A 22371-nucleotide genomic window follows, 5' to 3' on the forward strand; every position below is an offset into this window, starting at 1 on the left:
AGTTCCTTTAACTACCATTGAATTGATATAGCTTCTGACCATTTTAACTACCCAGTGCTCTCCTGCTGGACAGAATTAAATGGATGAATCTTCCTCCTTCCCAAACCATCCACATGTATCACTCAGAATTACTGATACTATATTTTTATTCATGTATGCTTTATTAAATATTTTACCTTATGTTGAATTTTCAATCACCTAAAACAATAGTCAATTTCATGGAAGAATTCACTGGAATTGCATTACACATCTTTCTTATCAGAGCTACACAAAGCCAAGCACACGTTCTACATCTAGCTCTCAACAGATGTTGGTCGCCCATGTAATTGAAACATCCTCTGGTTAATATGACAGATTGTTTAAATCAATTAATGAAATGTATAATTATACACGTTTTATCACTCTATAGGATAAAAACATATTTTCATCAAACATCTTTCTTTAGTCAGTAAGCAACTGCCTTCCCTTTTCTTAGGTTTGATGTGAAAGTGGCCAGGTTGACATTTAATCCACTAAAGAAAAAACTAGAGATGAAGGTGAGGGGCAACTGTATCATTTTATGTGTATTTGCGTTCAATGTTGTTAAATAGTAGCTCTGATTCTACTCTTCCATTAATGCCAACTCTACCTGGGTCTGGACGAGGTATCAGTTATGACCTGCTTTTGGTTATGACAGGAAGAATAATGTTAAAATTGGAGTTCACATTTAAACTCAATATATATACTAAATTATTATAAATCAAATGGTAATAATCATTTTAATATTAGAACATTAAACCTCTAACAATGTATTCAAGTAATTGTAGAATATATATGAAAAAAGTTATGGAAGGGCAAAGTGTGTATCTTTTAAAACATAATTATAATAAAAATAGTGGCGCTGAAAGTCTAATTTCATAAAAAATTGGGCTTGTGCTAAGTAGTATGCTTCACCTATTCTTTACAATAAGCACCCAAGAGCTCAAGTATAGTACTTCTTAAGTTAAACTTAGAAATGAAGATTAAGATAGGTTTGATAAAGAAAACTCCTTTACATTTATTAAACAAAAGCATCCTAGATGAATCATACTCCAGGACTCTTAAAGCAAACAAACAAACAGCAATAAAAGATATATTTGTCTACCTGATCCCAAAATAGTTAACCCTCTTTTTAGAAATTTATAAATAACAGAAACTATCATCAACAATGCCTTATTGTCTCACTCCTTGCCTCATCAACTTGTTTCTTTGATGTTCCTCACGAGGAATTTTAGTGTCATTCCAATTTCATGTGAGAAAGGAAGCATATTTGAAAAATATGTGCTCACGCTGTTTCATTTGCCCTTCTGGACAAAGCATCCTGATTTGCCTCCATTGCTCACCACCCCCACTTATCCTCAGTCCACAGGACTTGCATGCAGTTGATTCCACAGAGCATCCCTTTGAGAGAATGTGACCCTGACACTGACATCAGCACTTTGCAACCCTTTGATCACAGTGATTTTTCTGAAATAGACATGGTACTCAACATAGTGCAAGGAGACTCAATTGCTAGACTTTAGAGAACTGTTAGAAAAAGAATATTATCTTTTCTACTCAAAGATGATAAAAAAGTTAGAGTGTATTTCATTTTACAGGAATCTTGTCAGTAGGAATGGAAAGCCTGCAGGAAAATGGAGCAAACAGAAAAGGTTCCCAATGTAGAGCCAAGACATAGAAAGAAACTGAAGCTTGAAAGTCTTAATTGCCCCTCCCCCCTCGCTCCAGCTGTCTTGATAAACTCTGCCTTTATTTTTGTTGTTGATTTTTTCTTAAGATGATTAATTGTAATGGAAGGAAGCCTAACATACAAGTTAATTCAACTTGAAAAACTTGAAATCACTTATCCCAGTGACACTGGAAAACCTGGCAGGATTGTGCCAGCTTCTTCATGCCAAAAGGCTTGATGCCCTTAGATATGACACCAGTTCCTTTATAAAGATAGTTCTCTCCATTATGTATTTACCTCTTTTGTAGGACTGTGTCTGTAAACAGAACCTTCTCCTAAGTATCCACTGGTATTTTCTAAGAACATTTATTCTTCTTTAAGACTGGAGGACTGAACAAGTTCTAGAACTAAATTAATGGAAACATTGTCCTGCTAGGTATTTAATAAACTTTATCCTTGGAACTGGAATCTTTCTTATAAGAAAAGGGCTCATATACGGCCTCTAAGCTTTTAACTGATCGCTCAAGCTGGTGACTTTTATTGTAACTGCCTAATGCCTTTGTATATATTAAAAACACATTGGAAAACTCTTTTATGCCACAACTTCTTAGAATTGACCAAGCCTGGATTACCTCCTTCTGTGTTGTCTTCCTTTAAAGATGTAATCTCATGTGGAAATCATGTCCACTTTATCTATTTCTAAATCATGACATATGATTACAATGTAAGTTGCTAGATTTCAAAATCAAATTATAAAAAATATTGCAACACATACGTTTTATATACAAATATTTTTAAATAAATTAATAATGAATAGCGCAAGTCATCCCACCATTGGTAATATTTTTCTAATTTCCTGGCATGTCATTAAATTAAAATTTAATGATTGTATTACACATATTGCTTTATAACCTGCTTTTTTACAAGCAATATATCATGAAGATATTTTATGTCAATTCAAATAATTTTCCATTATCATTTAAACACTCGCATTGTACTTTCTTGAGGAACGTACCTTTTAAAAATAACCAGTTTGCTATTGTTCAGCATATCTAGTAACAATGATAAACCTAAGATCTTCCCTGGTGGGTCCAGGGGTTAAGAATCCACCTTCCAATGCAGAGGGCATGGGTTTGATCCCTGGTGGGGGAACTAAGATCCCACATGCTGCTGGGCAACTAAGCCCACACGCTGCAACTACTGAGCCCGCGCACCATGACTGGAGAGCTTGTGTGCCGCAACTACAGAGCCCACATGCTCTGGAGCCTGCATGCCACAACTAGGGAGCCCACACACTGAAACTAGAGAGAAGCCCGTGCACCACAACTCGAGAGCATCCTGTGCGCTGCAATGAAAGATCCTGTGTGCTACAACTAAGACCCGACGCAGCCAAAAATAAATAAATAAATAAATATTTTAAAAGAAAAATGATAAACCTAATACTAATTGCAGGCTACCATTTGTAGCAAACACTGTCGGTGCTCCACACTGGGTCTCTCTGATTGCTCTCCTGGGAATATATGCCCCTGCACTTTTCTGTATGTTTTGGGTTAATGACATATGCTCACAGACTTCCTCAGAGGACAGTTCTTAGGCTCCTGGAGCCCTTTATCCACAGGCAGAGTGAATTGAAGACCTGGGCATTTGCTTCCCTCTGGTGTGATCTTTAGTACAATCAAGGACTGGTGCAGAAAGGACAAAGTCCACATTCTTGACTCAGGACAAACCTGAGGCATAATTCACACTCCAGAGTCCCTCTGTAGGATCAAGGTGAGAAGGAATTTTCCTGAAAACGTACACTTTCTTGGGCTTCCTCTGCTCCCTTCAGACCTCCCTCGGGAGCACTTCCTGAATGAATCTCTTACAACTGAACCTTCATCTTTACAACTACTTTTTAAAAATTAATTAATTAATTAATTAATTAATTTTTTGGCTGCATTGGGCCTTCGTTGCTGCACGCACGCTTTCTCTAGTTGCGGCGAGAGGGGGCCACTCTTCGGTGTGGTGTGCGGGCTTCTCATTGCGGTGGCTTCTCTCATTGCAGAGCACGGGCTCTAGGCACACGAGCTTCAGTAGTTGTGGCACTCGGGCTCTGTAGTTGTGGCTCGCAGTCTCTAGAGCACAGGCTCAGTAGTTATGGCGCACGAGCTTAGTTGCTCCGTGGTATGTGGGATCCTCCCGGACTAGGGCTCAAATCCGTGTCCCCTGCATTGGCAGGTGGGTTCTTAACCACTGCACCACCAGTGAAGTCCCTTTACAACTACTTCTAATGAAACTGACCCAAGACACCAATATGGAATTTTCAGTAGCATTTTCCATTTAGGAAGGAGCATGGTGATTCCAAACACTTGAAAAGGATTAGTGGAAAAGTTAAGATATATCGAAACTTATTTATAATAAAGATATGATAAAACTTCTATTACTTATCTAGAAAGCATATCTATTTTGTCTCTCAAAAAGAAAGTACATAAAGCAAGTAAATTCTAGAATGAATAAAATATTAATGTTTTAATCAAAATATTAAGGTTTTCATATATTTCAGTAAGTTCTTTTGTTTAATTTATTATTCACAGATTTATATGGTTATTTGATAACCTCTCTCTGGCTTTTTGGTAGTTAGCACAATCCATAGTTAGAAAGAACCTAAAGAATGAATGGATTCTCCAGTCATTCATCCATCCATCCTTTTATTTGATTGTAATAGAATATCTAATATGCTAGTATCTGGGCATAAAATATAAAAAAAATGGAACCTGACTTCATGGTCTTCAATCTTTAGAGGTTTTTGGATGTATAAGTAGATGATTATAGGTCACTGTGATAATATCACTATAATATTATAAAACATTACTATCTATTGTTTATGGAGATATGCACACATATGAATGAAGCAAGGGAGGAGAACATAAAGGACTTCAGTAACACTATTTTTAATAATATGAAGAAGAGAGGCCAAAATATGAATATTCTGTTTACTCTAAAAAATGAATACTCAGGACATCATTGCATTGTCTTTGTTCTTTGAATGATTTTATTTCTTAAGGTCTTAAGATATCATCAATGAAAGAATGATTAGTTTTTCTGGGGTGGGGATTTATTAATGCTCAGATTAGTTGTCAAGAAGACTTCAAGTAGGATACACATCTGGACATTCTGAGGGGACAAATAGTGTGAACAAGAACACAGATTTGGGGTTTGTTAATGGAATGGTGGGTAATTTGATATAACAGGAATCAGATGGTTAAAATTAAACTATAATAATGAAAACACAGCAAGATCTTGCACGTAACAGGTGGAAAAACCTGATGACTACTACAAAAATCTAATATAACATTCTCATGATTGTCTGTGTAATGCAGAGCCTTCTAGATGATGATGGTTACACAATGAGGACATACACTGTAAAGCATGGAATAAAGTGCTTGGCCCTGGGATGACTCATATTTGCATCTACCTTGGGTCCTAAGATATTATTGTGCATGGCTGTTTTCCTAAACCTGGAATATTGTGATTCTATTTCAAAATGTGGATAGCTGATTTCATGTATTTTGAAATTTTATCACTTACTAACAATTACCAAAATTACTTTCCAATTTGAATTTGGGGAAAGAATTTGTTCCACCTCCCCCAAACCCCCAAACTATGTTAATGTTAAATTTGTAGGCTTCCTAGAACCCCAGGATCTCTGGATAAACTGTGGTCATATTTGTAATTCTCTTTGTTTTAGGAAGAATTTTTGATCAAACTTCTCCTTGAATCAACAGTGTACCTGATTTAAAAAATGTGTTAAACTTTGCTCAATCGCTATACACAAAATTTTATAATTAAAAAACTATCTGTTAATATGGTTAATATTGAAAGATAGTAATGATACTCTTTGGCATATGTTCCATTGAAGTTAATACTATTTATTTAAAACAACTTCCAAAGCAAAAGTACTTTAAGAATTATGGCCTTACTTTAATAACTCAGTGCATGCATCTATTTATTTTTAAATAATAGATTTCAGAAAGGGGTCAGGCATCCCATCTCTTATTTTACCAGAGGAAATGGATATCCAAATTGGTTAAGTGGTTTGCCTTAATTCGGCAAAAATGCTGCAGTTTGTTACTCTTAAATCTTTACTAGACTGACCCAACCCTCAAAAAGTATTTATCAAACTTTGACCCCAAACATCTTTGGCATGTCTTCTAAGAAGAAGCTTTGGAAAACAGTAAAAGTTTTCTGGAATAATGATGTACTCAGCTTTTTCTTTTTCCAGAAATGTTAGTATATGAAGGAAATGAGTTCCAATATTAGAATTATAATTTTTATTTGAAGAGCTTTAACTTGATTATGTGTTTCTTGAATATTAACCTATAGTAGTTGTGATGACTCAAACATATAAATGCATAACATATTCAAAATTCTCTAAAGGCAGTAGAGCATGAAACATTTAAGAAGGGCAGTAGCATGTGTATGCTGGGAAAGACAAAACACATACATACAAAATGAAGAACAATAACATCAAAGTCAAGTAACCAAAAGCAAAGGCATGTAAAGAAGGACTTGAAAAATATTTTAGTACAGCACCTTTTCTTTTCAGTTTAATATTTTGGAATGTAACATAAAAAGTAACTTAAAAGTACAAAAAAAGGTATATTTCAAGTGTTATGTGATAACTGTCAAATCTTAAAAATGAAGCAATTGACAAACTCTGGGCCAGGTGCAATCAGGGGATAAAAAGAGAGTCAACTGCTGTCTTCAAGGAGATGAATAACTTCATGGAGCAATGAAATAGTAAGAACCATATTTCAGAGTAACTGGAAATTTTGTAATCTCCACAAAACTTTTTCTCTGTCTCAGGGTAAGAATATTTTGACATAATAATGAAATTCTGACCATATCACAATATATATTTCTGATGTTGAAACAAGATAATCATCTGGCTTTGGAAAGAACTTGGGGCAGTTTTTAAACAATCCATGCATAATGACAGGAAAAACTGGGTCGATGAAGACGTAGTGTAGGTGGGGAGGAAAAATAAATACAGGGCAAGCTCAGTACCAGAGCTCACACGTCATGAGGACCTGTGCTGTGAGTCACACGTTTCAATAAATAAAGTCTAGTATATTTGGTTTCCAGTGACGTTTAATGATAAAAGGTAACTTTTAAGGAAAGTTATTATAATTACTATGGATATTAATTTGTGAAGTGTGAGGTCATCTCTTCCATGTGTCACTAACATGAGACCATAATGATCCTTTCAAAAGGAAGTATCATTTACCTTTGTGAAAAGAGGGGTGACTCTCAGTTTCCACTTTCTGAAGTGCTGAAATATTCTTTTTCTTTCTCTCCAAATGGAAGAGTTAGAAGACCTCAGAGGAAGGTAATGAATTTGTAGCAACTTTATCAAATCAAAAAAGTCTAACTTGAAAAGTCATTAGGGCAATTTTCCATTTATCAAAATTTTCGGTCTTGACTAAAAACAATTCATTTTTAAGTTTTAAGGTCAGTGCTATATTAGATGACTCACCCGTATGTTCACATATTTTCATTGATTGGATATGTTTCTCTTCCTCAGAACAACATTGCACTGAGGATGGATGTGGATTCCCTTGGTGTAACACCGAGCTAAACTGAACATAACATTCTTAGATACTGGCTGTGTAGTCCAAAGCCCCTTTGTCTGATGACTGTTACACAAGTAGGACATATACTATAAAACATGGCATAAAGGGTCAACAAAAGGAACCCAAATCAAAAACATTGAGGTTACTGAGTAAAAGTACAAACATTTTTATATACTCCTATATAAACATTTATATACTTAAAATCAATTTCTTTTCTATCTCCTATCTTTACTTGGAAGCCAAAGACTTTTTTTTTCTTGAAATTTAAATAATGTGTGACATGCTAATTTGAGGACCATTTTGCAAGTTCTTGCAAACAGATTACCCAAGAGAACAACCACCATGTTCCCTAGTGGCTTATGTCGTAACCAATGGAATTGTACTCTTGGGAGGAGGGAGAAGACGTAAAAACTTGTTTTTGGACATGTGGTCATGAAACTTTGCTTTGTGGTGGGAACCCCCTATTGGGTTTTGTTGTCCAGCATTAACGTGTCCTTTTGCATGCTGAGGAAATTATTGAAAGTCAGGACAAAACAAACTTTCACATCAGCAGATCCTCCAATTCACCAGAAGGATGAATTTTGCATTGGAACAGAATGAGGAGGGAGATGAATCTTCTTTCCCATCCAGTTTGGGGGGAAATGATGAAGCACACCCTTTCCAGGGACACATGATCTCTTTCTCGGCAGTAGCTTGCTAATGATGATGCCAATTGACAGGGTCGGCTTTCAGCTTGTCTGGAAATACCAAGAGAGAGTTCTCTGAGTGTCTATGGGTATAATGAATCAGCTTTCCCTCAAAATGCATCCTGGCTTACCCATGCTACATGCTGAGTGCACACGTCTGGTCCCTACACAGAGTCTCCCAGTCTCAAAAGCAGCATTATGTTTGCATTTTTTAGACCATCTCAGAGACACTAAGAATTAGAAGGGCCTGATTATTTACTCTAAGCCTTTCCTTAATAGGAGAATAAAGAGCTAATGCTTTGTGTACATTTTCTGAGGTGGTTTTAAGTTTGAAATGACTTAGCTTCTTACACTTATTTATCTTTAGTTAGGCATAGAGTGCCATATCATCATGTTTTGTTTATTACTTAATGTTCTCATGTCCCTCCTCATAACTTAGACCTTTAAAGTATCTGTTGATAATTTTCATATTCTCATTTCATGTTTGTAGAGCCAAGTAACCCATGTAAATTACTTTAATCTCTCTTTCTAAAATCAGTCCTCCATGACCTTAATTATTCTGAATGGTGCAGTTTGAACTCCTTGAGCCTCGTTTTGCAGAATGATGGCAAGAAAGCTGGTTCGAGATTGTCGGTAGCAAAGTGTTTGCCATGCCACCACCCTTATCAAAGGCAGGCCTCCTCTAGGCTACAGAACACTCTGAAGTTCACTGCTCTCTTTTCCCGGCTTTCCACCAGCCTGCAAATTCCAGCCGCAATCAGCTGATGAGCTCAGAGCTGCAGGGACAGCTTGACACAAGTTTTGAATCTGATTCAGTTCTCCTGTAATGTTGAGACAGTGAATTCTCAGATGGGGCCTAACAACAACCCTGGCTATTCTGACGCTCTGACCAGAACATTTCAACTTAGCTCAATCATCTTAAAATCAATGATGGTGGCTGGAAAAATTCTTTATGGAAGTCTCTAAATAAAAGCAATTCAAAGATATTTTATTTTCCACTGCACATTTCCAGAACTTTGATTTCCCTGATGAAATGCTCCTTGCTTGTGATATGTTCCCAGATTTACCTAGATTAGAGGAAGATGTCTACTCAGAGGAAGAGAAGTCAAAACACACAAAGATAATTTCACATCATGTTACTATAGTTGATGCTTTCAAAGAAGATGATGCTATATGTCAGAATTTTTTAAGTCACTATCAAGTTAGTTATTTGCATATCTTTTTTGCTTCCCCTTAAAACAAAACTCTAAAAATGTAAGAGAGGAGAAATTGCATGAATTTCTTCTTTTACTGAATACCCACCCTTTTAGCCAAAGGATTATTATGATGTGGATTTTCATGAGTGAAGAGAAAACAGGAAGCACACAGAATGTTAAGTGACATATTTAAGATATTCATTTTTAAGATTTAGGTTTGGGTGTGTCTGATTTGGGGCCCCAAGTTCAGTTACCTACCACGATTCTGCATCATTATTCCTTATATTGAGGGGCTAACAGGCAAAAGGCAAGGTATCAGGATATCTGGGTTCCTCACCTGAGTCAGTTGGAAAGAATCCAATTCCTAGCTCATTTAGACTGTTGGCTGAATTTAGATCTGAAGTTTCCACTTCCTTCTCTGTCGACTGGGGACTGGCCATTCTTTTCGAGTTCTCTTTCCAGCCCTCCATAGTGGCCACCTACATCTCAGAACCAGCAAAGGCATGCTGGAGTTTGTAAGTTCTCTTTCTCTGCTGCCTTCCTCTTTCACCACATCTCTCCAACACCAGCCAGAGAAAATTCTCCGCTTTTAAGGACCCATTTGATTAGATGGGGCTTCTTAAGGTAATCAGGATAATTCCCTTAATTTTAATGTCTGTAGCCTCAAATTACATCTTTAAAGCCCCTTTTTGCCATGTATCATAAGCTATTCACCGGTTCTAGGCATTCAGGTATTTTGTGGCAGGGCGGGGGGGAGTTGCAGTTATTCAACGTAACACACTATCCAAAAGCCTCTCATACATATATAATGATCTCTCTATCCTATTTATCTATCTATCTATCATCTATCTATCTCTCTAATATCTATCTGACACATGGTATGAAGAACTTAAAAAAAATACGATGTTGGCTCAAAAAAAACCTGACTCCAAAAATTCCTTCCTCTACCAGATGTTTACTAATGTGACCCTGCTGGGAATTTGATCATGGGGATTTTCTTTATCTTTTCAAAGTTGTGTTTGTCTCTTGTTGATGTATTTCCCTAAACAGGTAATTGGGAAATTGATGAGATGGTCACGGGCATGCCTTTAGTGCTACACCTGATATATGAGAGGGGGCAGTGTATTTTGAATCCAATTTTGTTTGATGGGAACCATCACACATCCTATCTCTTATCAAAACCTGCTTCATGGCAGTTACCCCAGGTCACTGAGACCAAGCCAGAGCCTGTCATTGTGGGAGTGTGTGTGTGTATGTGTGTGTGTGTTTGTGGGGGGGAGGAGATAAGAGCCCAGGGGCGGGATCAGCATGGGAAAGAAGCTGGACACTGTCCTCTCTAAGCCTAGCATGTGGGAAACAGCTGGATGCATTAGTTTAACCTTTGTCATTCTTGGCACTGAAAAAGCACATCCAGTTTAAACAAAAAGAATTCCCAGATGGAACTTTCACAAAGTTATGGTGAAAAACATTAGGAAAGTGCTGTGAATGAAAGCATGGCATTGATTTTTACCTGGGTTACTCTGCTAAAAGCCCATTTCTCTCTCATGTGCTTACCAATAGGTCCTTGGAAGCATTAAGTGCTCCCTGGGGAAAAGTAAAAATAAGAACAAACAAAATACAATAACCAAAAAAGAAGGAGGAAGGAACTGCATTAAAACAGGAGGGGAATCTCATTTATTTTATTCTAATACTGCTTATAGGTGAAAGAGAAAACTACATTCCTAAGAAACCAAGAGAAGGTGTGGAGATTCTCTGAAAGCAAGTTGCTCACCTCCTTATTCGACTCAAAAAGTTTACCCAATTGAAAATATCCCACTCTCTGGCTAGAGTGTGGTGTTTTACATTATTATAAATGGACCAAGATGGACCTGTGTACATGGCTCTGGTGAAGGACCCTGCAGGCAGTGGCTGAACATGGTTCTTGAGTTTGTGTCATCTTTCCTCCATCAGCATCAGTCAGAAAAGAATATTCATGTAATTAGGATAATTCATCTTGCCTTTAAAAACCTTGGAACAGTAAATGAGGAGATCTTAAGATTAGTAGCATATTAAAAAAATTTTTTTTCTAAAGTTAAGTCAGCATTTCCCCATTTTGCGAGAAAGATTTGTTTTCTTCAACTGAGTTTCTTACCTTATAATAAATAGGTTTACCCTAAAATCCTGATAATGAAAGTACTATGTTCTAATTATAAGAAAATTAACACATATGAAAACAATGCAGTAGAAAGTAAATATGCTGCCCTTATTTCACAAGCCATTGGAAAACAGAGAGAGAGAAAGAGAGAGAGAGTGTGTGTGTGTGTGTGTGTGTGTGTGTGCGTGTGTGTGTGTGTGTGTGTGTGTGTAGCATGATCATGTGATATTACAGGACATTTAGGTTACCATTAATATTTTTTGTAACAAATTTTGGCAATGATATTTATTTAATCTAATGAAATTACTTCTGTTGAAACATGGTAGACTGAAAATAAATGTTTATCACCAATCTATGAAAACCTTTAAAGATGTTAGAATTTTTTGCTTCCATAACTTTTTTGTGTGGAATGTTTATATTCAATAATATTCCATTTTGTTTGTGCTTTATAAATATACTGAAGGTTAATTTTATTTTAATAACTGTCTTAGCCACATTGCACAGTTTTTGAAATGTAACATACTAACTTCTAAATAATTTTTCTGTAATAGTGCTTATAGTATTAATTTTATCTTTAACCAGTGAGTTAATTGGAAGACTGTGTTGTTTTAAAAACAAATTGATAGAAATTGTAGCTATCTGTTTATCTATCGATCTATCCATCCATCCATTTATCCATCCATCTATCCGTTCATCCACCCACCCACTCCACCCAATATAACCATTCATCCATCAATCAACCCTCCATCTGTCCTATTCATCTCTATAATTTGTCTTCCATATTTTGTTGTCAACTTCTAATCTGACTATGTTATACTCAGAGAATATCAAATTCATTGATGCTGAATATCTAAGATATCTATCGATATCTAAGAAGGCTTCGGTAATTGTCATTATCATTATGAATATGTGAGATACAATTTTTTAAACTAACTGTATTTATGCTTGAGGTATTTTTAAGCTGTACTATTCAACTCATTGTTTTTTATGCTCTTTATATCTTTTATATGATTTCTAAATTTTACCATTACAAAAAATCCATCATAGTTTCATGTAAAGCTTTTGACTTAAATTCCATTTTCTTAGATATGTAATAGTACTCTACTTCTTGTATTTGCATTTACATTTGCTCTCTTCAACTCTGACCACCCTTCAATTTTCAACCTTTTTAATATTCTTCTAAGTGTCTTTCTTTGAGATTTTTCAAAGTGGAGTTTTTAAACCTGATTTGAGGTTTCTTTGAACTGTAGAATCTGCCACATTGACGTCAATGATGAAATATTTCTTGAATTATTTTTTCTCTATTATTTAATATCCAAGTATATTTTTGTATTTTCTCTTTTGTCACTTGTCAATGATGGTAGAACTTTTAAATCTGACCGAGTACCTCAGTCACTTGGGCTGCATCTTTACTAGTTTTTACATTCTTGTCTTAAGTCATATTTAATATTTCTCATCAGTATTATAAAATAAACAATAATTTTCTATGCCTTTTCTCCTTCAAGTTTCAATAACTGTAAATGTGTCAATAAGTGTAAAAATTCAGAATTTTATTCCCAGACAATGATTAAGCTATAAATAACCATTTCTTCCAGTCTTGTATTAAAGTACTGAGATAGAATGTTATCCTATTTGTTTTGTAGTTTATAATCACTTTGTTATGATTCATAAATATTCATCTATACATTCCACTAATGACTGTTTCTACTACAACTCATTTTTCTCTCTTTTGAAGTTGTCAAATGATTTAATTTTCTACTTCTTGTATTACTTCTGCAAATAATATTTTACTTCATTGTATTACTTCTGCAAATAATATACTCAGAAATTATTTGTTTCTGTTGCCTTTATATATGAATAATTTGGGGATTGCTACCTTTGTCTGCCAAAATACTGTAAACGCTCTGCCACTGAATTTTAGCTTCTATGTTGGTAGAACAGGAAACATTTTAATAAACCTAATTCTCTTTCATGATTTAATAAACTGTTGAGTAATCCTAGAAACCTGAAAATATCTTCTTAATCCTTGAAGATCAAGAATGTCACTAGCCAACATAAAAATGCATGTCTTTTTCATTAATTATTTCTGGCCTTCAGTGAATTTTTTTTTAATTGGGGTATAGTTGTTTTACAATATTGAATTAATTTCTACTGTACAGCACAGTGGAGTTCCCTGTTATACAGCAGGTTCTTATTAGTTATCTATTTTAAACATATTACTGTATACATGTCAATCCCAATCTCCCAATTCATCCCAACCCCCGTTTTTCCCCCTTGGTATTCATACATTTGTTCTCTACCTCTGTGTCTCTATTTCTGCCTTGCAAACTGGTCCATCTGTACCATTTTTCTAGATTCCACATGTATGCATTAATATACGACATTTCTTTTTCTCTTTCTGATTTACTTCACTCTGTACGACAGGCTCTAGGTCTATCCACATCTCTACAAATGACCCAATTTCTTTCCTTTTTATGGCTGAGTAATATTCCATTGTATATATGTACTGCATCTTCTTTATCCATTCGTCTGTCGATGGGCATTTAGGTTGCTTCCATGACCTGGCTATTGTAAATAGTGCTGCAATGAACATTGGGGTGCATGTATCTTTTTGAATTATGGTTTTCTCTGGGTATATACCCAGTAGTGGGGTTGCTGGGTCATATGGTAATTCAATTTTTAGTTTTTTAAGGAACCTCCATACTGTTCTCCATAGTGGCTGTATCAATTTACATTCCCACCAACAGTGCAAGAGGGTTCCCTTTTCTCCATACCCTCTCCAGCATTTGTTATTTGTAGATTTTCTGATGATGCCTATTCTAACTGGTGTGAGGTGATACCTCACTGCAATTTTGATTTGCATTTCTCTAATAATTAGTGACGTTGAGCAGCTTTTCATGTGCCTCATGTCCATCTGTATGTCTTCTTTGGAGAGATGTTTATTTAGGTCTTCTGCCCATTTTTTGATTGGGTTGTTTGTTTTTTTGATATTGAGCTGCATGCACTGTTTATATATTTTGGAGATTAATCCTTTGTCCACTGATTTGTTTGCAAATATTTTCTCCCATTCTGAGGGCTGTCTTTTCCTCTTGTTTATAGTTTCCTTTGCTTTGCAAAAGCTTTTATGTTTCATTAGGTCCCATTTGTTTATTTTTGTTTATATTTCCATTACTCTAGGAGGTGGGTCAAAAAAGATCTTGCTGTGATTTATGTCAAAGAGTGTTCTTCCTATGTTTTCCTCTAAGAGTTTTATAGTGTCCGGTCTTACATTGAGGTTCAGTGAATTCTTGTGTTCTAAAATCTCAGTCTGTCTTCACTTTGGGGAATTAAGATGTATATTTGGTTATTAATTTTTATTCCTTTACTCATTTTGCTTTTCCTGATCTTTGATTATTTCTGCATGAAGTCTCTTGGGAATTTCCTGTACTTCCTACCTTGTTGCTTATAACACCAGTTTTTGTTTGTTTATTTCTGTATTGTGACTGTGTTTTGAGGTAATCCTGAAATTTAACCTTCCAAATCACTCATCAGGTTTTCAGAAATGTCCATTCTTTCATTTTATTTCCTGTATTCACTTACTTATTTCCAGTTCAGGAAACTAACCACCACAATTTCCTTTGGCTATTGACTTTGAAGTTAGTATGAAACCAACCAAATAAAATGTATATATATTTTTTATTATATTACATTATTACACACTAAGTATTATATTTATACTTATTACATATAAGTATGTTGTATATAACATAAGGTATATATATTATATAACATGTATATATGATGTGTATATGATATATATCACATATGTGCCTATACATATAAAAGTTTGTGTAATCTCTCTACACATAATAATGTATATATGTTATTTTTCATATTTTCTTTAAATATTGGGCCATTTTAGGAAGTGAACTTCAGGGAATTGGAAGAAAAATTTAGGACAGACCCTTAAACGTAACTTTGTGCCTTTATGATAGAGACCAGATATCTTGCTTCATAACTTTCCAGGCTTAGTAGAAGGATAGTCAACCCAAATCCAAAAATTTAAATTTAAATTTCTCATCACAGTGAATGGAAGAAAACAGGATAAAGATGGCTCTATTTTGTACTTCATAATAACTCAATATAAGTTCATAATAACTCAGTATAGGAAATTGTACATGATATGTGTGGTACACATCATAGAATTGAGTCATTTCTACAAATCCCATGTGTGAATTCATATTCTATTTGCCCTTAAGTTTATCTTGTAAGAATTAGGGAATTCTGTTTAGAATGTTTTATACCTTCTACCAACGTGTATGTTTCTTTCTTTTTGTTCACTCAGCAAATATCTATGGAGTGCCTATGATTTGTCAGTGTTACGTTGTTCTGTGTTGTAATTTTCTTTAAAATATTTCATATGTGATATCTATATCCTGCCATTTAAAATAACATCAAGTCTACCTTGGAGGCTTTTCTTGCACGAAATTCATCAAAGAATCAAGGTCAGAACACAAAGAGAGAAAAGATGGATGTAGACTGATGAAGGTACAAACCTGCTTGCCAATAAATACCTGTGGTGTGGCATTTATAACACATATAACCTGTTATTGACATTGTGGTGATGGAGGAAAAAAAGTTTCTATATCTGTAATTGCTGAAGTTTTAGATTATTTGCCCAAAGAAGTTGAATGAACAACTTGGCTTAGGTTAATTCTGCCACAGCTAGAAACTACAGACGCTAAAACATGTTGATTAAGTACAATGATATTTTAATGAAACCTATTAATTCAAACTGACATTTACTAACTTGAAATCAGTTCCTTACTCATCTTCAACTTCTGACAGGGGATTTCTATGAACAGATTGTAAAGTGAAGGCACCCTTAGAATTAGAAATGGGGCTAATAGGGGTCCCTACTATGGGTTGCATTGATTTAGGCTTGGATACAACCACTCTTTCAAAGGTGAGGTTAGGTGTTCTCTCACAGACCCTAGGTTGAATCTTATCCTGTGGTCTTGCTCCAAAAGAGTTTTGATCCTCCCCAAGACCTCTTAGGAGAAGGGGAAAAAAACAAACATATTTTTAAACTTGCTACACATGACCTCGCATTTCCCCTTATTTTCCACATCCATCATTTTTTTCAGGCAGATCTAACAAATTATTTGCCAAAAATAGTCACCAGTACTAACTTTAACTTAATGGCTGCATATTTAGTGTCCAGATATGAGTTGAGATTTCCTTTGTCATCAACATTCTAGTCCTAAAGTGCTTTTTAAGGCATGCCAGATAGTTGAATTGGAGACTGTTCCTTGGGGGTGCAAATATGTGGAAAAAATAAATAGCATCCCTTTTTCAGTGAAAACTGGCCAGAAACACAAAGCAAGGACTGATACACCAGAGTGAATTGATTCAAAGGAGGGTTTTTATCAAAATACAAGCTAGAAATTACATTACCTGATTTTACCATTCTTCCTTTTAAGGATATGGGGAAAAATCCATATATTTTAGAGTGTGTACCACAAGCTTACTCCATACTTATTCACTTTGCATTGTTCATGCTAAACAGAGCCTCTTTACTCTCATGTGGAAGAATTTCAAGGAACTTAATGATTTATAAAAATGCATTGTGCTGACATTACAGTGGCCAAAATTCTACCCAGTTCTCATAGGTCCAAGGCCAAGAAAATCTCACTGGTGTGATTAGAAATGAAAGGAAATTCTTAGGATCACTGAAGAGTTTAAGAACTATAGGTCTGCTGGTTTGCCATTGCCCTTGTTAGTCATTTTTCTGTAATTAGGTCAGTATGCACTTCTGAAAAGTGGAATCAAGTCAAATGAAATAAAATAAAGGCTTTAAGGAAATTGGCTTGTGGACAACACCGACTCACATAATTTTATGTTCATACTATAAAGAAAATCAGTGTTTGGACAAGTTATAGGAAATATTGTCAAGTAATCGCTCCAAAGAAAGAAATCTAGACATAAATTATGTGTGCCCCCGTTGCAGAGTAAGTGAGGACCGTGTTGGGGGGTTTTGTAGAGAGGTGAGGAACTTAGAATTTCCCAATAATCAAATCCACAGAATGAAAAATGCAGTTCCCATTTATATTAGTTACAACTTTTTTGGTTGCAAGAAACAGACAGTCCCTAGAGTTTGTTTATTAACCACAAAAGGGAACATGGCATAAAACATAGGGGTGCCACACAGGGATCAGAGTGTAGCTGGGGCTCAGGAATGGACTAGAGTCAGGAATCAAGGCAGCAAGGAATCCACAAACGTCTCTCTTTCCATCTCTCATCTTTCTTTCTCTCTGTCTCTGCTTTATTCTTTCCTCTGTGGAGCAAACTCTATTTTTCTGTCCATAATTTGGAAAACCAGATTGCCAGCTTTGATTACCTATATATTTCTATTCCTGCATTCATTGTCTTTCCTCTTTTTAAAATAAAATAACGTTCATGTTCTAATCTCAGGCCAACTTCCTTCTTCTCTCGTTTCCTTGCGTCTCATACCCTATCATCAATTCAAGAACTTTACTCCTGCAATGATCTCTTCCTTCTCTTCCATCGTCAAGTTTTTCTTTATGTTGGATGATTTCTAACAGCATACAGACAGTCCTTGATTTCTCCCATATTAAAAATACAAATAACAGATGAACAAAAGCAACAACAACCCCAAACAACAGCGAATATCTCCTGGGTTCCACACTTCTCTAGATCTACTACCCCATTCTTCTATTTACCTTAATAGTAAAAATCTTCAAAACAAATTAGCAATATTTGACTTCATTTCCATTTTCTCGAGGGTTCCCAATAACACTTTCATTCCTATGCTACTGAAAATGTTGTTGTCAAAAACTTCCACTCTTCCAAAAAGCTCTTAATTCCCATTTCATTCTACTTCTCAACAGTATTTAATAGCATTTATCACTTCCTTCTTGAAAACTTTTTACACTTGACTTTCAAAAATGTCTCAGCTTCCTGGTTTTTCTTCTATATCACTGGCTTCTCTTTCCCAGGCTCCTTTGCGAGAGTCTTCATTTTCTGAGCCCTAAAAGATAAAGTGCCATAGCACACAGTGTTGTGCTATTTTTATTCTCCAGCTAAAATCTCTCCATAGCTAAACTTATACAGTTTCATGACTTTAAGGATTCTCAAATTTCTATTTTCCACCTAACAACCACAAAACTCATATATTCATCTGTATATTTCAGAAGGGCACTTATATGTCTATTTGACATTTTAATCTTAACGTGTTTAAAAGATAACAGTTCCTTTCCCTTCCTGAACCTGCTGATCTTCATTCTTTATCATTTCATTGAAAGGTTATATTATTCACTGAATTATTTAAGCCATAAAATTATATTCAGTCTTTCCCTAACTCCACACATCTGATCCATTTGAACTACCTTCAAAATATCTCAAACTGTTTCTCAATTCTCATCACTTTCTCAGTCGTCTCCTTAGTCCTAGCAAACAACATATTTAACTTGGGTCACTACAACAGCTTCCAAAATAACTTGCATGATTTAACTCTTACCCTTTTACAAGTCTATGGTCAGCACTGCATGCAAAATATTGTTTTAAAAATGTAATTCAGATCATATAACTCCAAAGTTCAAAACATTGCAGTGACTTCCAATCAAATTTTGAACAAACCCCCAATTCTTTTTTTTTTTTTTTTTAAGTTAAGCAGGGAAAGTGTACGACCTCTGTCTGTGTCTGTCTAGATGTATGTATGTCTGTGTGTACATTATAAATATATGTCTTTACCTCCAGATGGTATTATCAAAATGTTAACAATATTAATATTGTTAACAATGTTAAATTTTCCAGTCCAAAAGCATGAAACCCCCAATTCTTTAGCATGGTCTCAAGGCCTAGCATGATAGGGCGATCTTCTACATCTGTGAATTAATTTTTTACCATGTTCATTTGATCACTCACCTCAGTCATGCTGGCTTTCTTGTGATGTTCTAACATACTAACATTTCTGCCTCTGGAACATTGCAAGTGCTGTTTCCTCCAACTGGTATGCTCTTCACCTGGCAGTCTCTAAGATTACTTCCTTTACATTCTTTATGTTTCAGTTTGAATAACATCTACTGTGGAAGCTTATCTGGCCCAGCTTTCCACAGCATCCTTCTTTTCCTAGTCACCTGCTATCTTATCATGTTTTTATTGCCTTCATAGTTCTCATTACATTCCATACTTATCTTGTTTATTCATTTAACTCCTCATTTCCTGGACCCTCTATAGTTCTGTAAATTCTATGAGATCAAGGACTTGTCTTTTACAAGGGCTTCCCAATTTGATGCAAATAGATGCTCAGAAATTTTGCTTGAAAGATGGGTGGATAAAGGGGAAAATGATGGAAGGAAGAAAGGAGGGAAGGGAAAATTTTAGTTTGAATGTTTTCAATAGTGATATATATTATTTTCTTTAATTGGAATTTTGGAAGAACTAAACTCACTTGAAATTTCTAATGTAAATAAACTTCATCATCATGCCAGATAGGTGAAAAATTACAGTGAAAATGACACTTTTTGTGACTAATAAAATTTTTGAAGGAGTTTCTCTTTAATTATTATAAGCTGAAGTGTATTTTAGAAATAATTTCATATGGAAAAGTGTTTTATATCTTTTAAAATATAAAAGTGTTTTATATTATATAAATATATATATAGATATTAAATGTAATGTAAGAAAAGTAATTTGACTCATGCTACTTATATTCTTAAATTCTTTCAGTGTTTGCAAAAGTACCAGATGCATAAAACTCTACCTGCAATGTAAAGTTGTTGATGGTCTGTCCCCAGCTTACCTCTCCTGTTTTAAGTGCACATACTTTGCATTTTATGATCTAATCATGGAAAATTAAATCCCCTTCTGCCTGCCACTTTTCCCCTCCCAATCTACGAATGCTTTATCAAAGCTTATTTTTACCCAAAACTCCATTCATATATCACTTCTTTTCCATAACTTCTAGCAGCCATCATCTGTGCTCTCCCTTCCACTCTAGATAAGTTAGGTTTACCTTCCAGCTGGCTCTCAAGGAGTGTTGGGAAGAACACCCTCAGCCTGGAAATTTCCCTTCTCCTCCCCTCTCCCCTTTCTCAGTCACTCCTTCTCCAGAGTAGAGATTCTTATATGATTGTTCAGACTCCAGGACATGGACGTGTGATCCAGGTCTACTCCAGACAAACCAGCATCTCCCTACCAAGAAAGCCATCTTCTTTTATCTTACTTTCCAAGTTCCTTACTACATTCACAGAAGATTGCAAATGGTAGCATTGTGACTATGAACACGGAGGAAAGAGGCATAGCTAGGTTCTTGGGACTAAGTCATGTGCTGCTATCTGGTTTCTAGAGTTGTTTCACATGGGTTATTTTTCATGATTCAATCAACATGGCATCATTTGCTAATGTTTCTGTGAATGTATATCCTTAAATATTCAGGGAAGGAGAGAAAGAAGGCATGGTTATCAGGGCATGTTTGGAGAATTTCCAGTCTTCTAGACTAATACCATTTACATCTCCTTACTGCATTGTATCAATACCCTTTTGAGTGTCATAATTTTTCTTACATTATTTGTAATAATTTACAAACTATAATTCTAATTCCATTATACTTCCAAGGTCTAGCACTGAACCAAGTGCTTACTGGGGGTTCAGTAATGGTTGGTTGAATGAAAGAGTAATTGAATAAATGACAATATTCTATGAATGTAGAGGTTTTTAAATAGTGCCATTATTTCCTGTCTTTTTTGTGTGTGTGTGTGATGGCTTCCTCTTAGCTAGAATCTGTTCAGGAAAATTTCCTTTTTAGACTTTAAAATTATGTTAGAATAAACAAGTACTCTTACAGCAAAGGCAGCAATGAGTTCAAGTATAGTAAAATAGGTTCTATACTTGCCGACATTTAATAATTTCAAACATGCAAAATATTATTTTAAATGACACCAAAGTAAAGCTAAATAAATTGGAAACATTGAAACCACTTGTAATTCTAATAATGAGCTATAGAACTTGCACGTTATTTATCTTTGTCCATAATTTTAAGTATGATGTTCAAACATGTTTTAAGCAGTTGAAATTGTTTGCAAGTTACATGTGTCTTGTTTGATTAGGGAGGCTTGAGGCTTTTGTTATACTTTAAAACTGAAGGTAAATAAGTTCATTTGTACCCTTTTTTTAAGATTCCACATATAAGTGATATCATATGATATTTGTCTTTTTCTGTCTGACTTACTTCACTCAGTATGACGATCTCTAGGTCCAGACATGTTGCTGCAAATGACATTATTTTGTTCTTTTTATGGCTGAGTAATATTCCATTGTACATATGTATCACATCTTCTTTATCCATTCCTCTGTTGATGAACATTTAGGTTGCTTCCATGTCTTGGCTATTGTAAATAGTGCTGCGATGAACATTGGGTTGCATGTATCTTTTCGAATTATGGTTTTCTCCAGGTATATGCCCAGTAATGGCCTATATGGAAAAAGAATCTAAAAAAACAGAGAGAGTGGATATATGTATTTGTATAACTGATTCACTTTGCTGTACACCTGAAATTAATACACCATTGTAAATCAACTACACTCCAATAAAAATTAAAAAAAAAAATTGTACCACAAATAAAACATGCTTAAACATTAAAAAAAAACAAACAAACAGAAAAAAAAACTTAAGGTAGAATTATTTTGTCTGATTTAGGTTAGGTAAATCTCAGTTCTCTGTTTAATTTGTCATGTGTATAATGGACTGGTGATATCATTTACTTCATAGAGTGATTTTAAGAATTAAATTATATTATTCATTAAAGTTCTGAGCATATTTCCCTAAATATATTAAACATTTAATGTGTGCCCTTGCACAATTATTAAACTAGTAAATTAGTAATTTGGGGATTAAATAGCAGTAACAGATATTTTTAATTTAAAATAGAATGAAAATATAGACTTTCTAATTTTTATTATAATGATACAAATATAATAAATGGATTGAGACTGAAATGACTAAAGGAAAAAGACTCATCTAACTAGAATCTGAATTCTAGGTCTATCTTTTGAA

At 34.9% G+C, this 22371-nt stretch overlaps 1 long non-coding RNA gene across 18 annotated transcripts in view; it reads right to left on the minus strand.

The window, feature by feature from the left end:
* Nucleotides 1-2893: 2893 nt before the first annotated feature.
* The window catches only part of LOC309660117, a 187477-nt gene continuing 167999 nt past the window's right edge, over nt 2894-22371 (minus strand). For 2 of the 18 annotated variants that reach the window (XR_014263143.1, XR_014263144.1), the window contains 2 exons: nt 21547-21806; nt 2894-8036 (listed from right to left, as the gene is read on the minus strand). This is a non-coding gene — a long non-coding RNA (uncharacterized lncRNA). Of the gene's footprint in view, nt 8037-14382; nt 18346-21546; nt 21807-22371 lie in introns of those variants that run through there. The other 16 variants (XR_014263146.1, XR_014263147.1, XR_014263148.1 and 13 more) reach the window with 12 other exon arrangements.

Source organism: Balaenoptera physalus, assembly GCF_965194825.1.
Source record: "Balaenoptera physalus genome assembly, chromosome: 4".
NCBI lineage: Eukaryota > Metazoa > Chordata > Mammalia > Artiodactyla > Balaenopteridae > Balaenoptera > Balaenoptera physalus.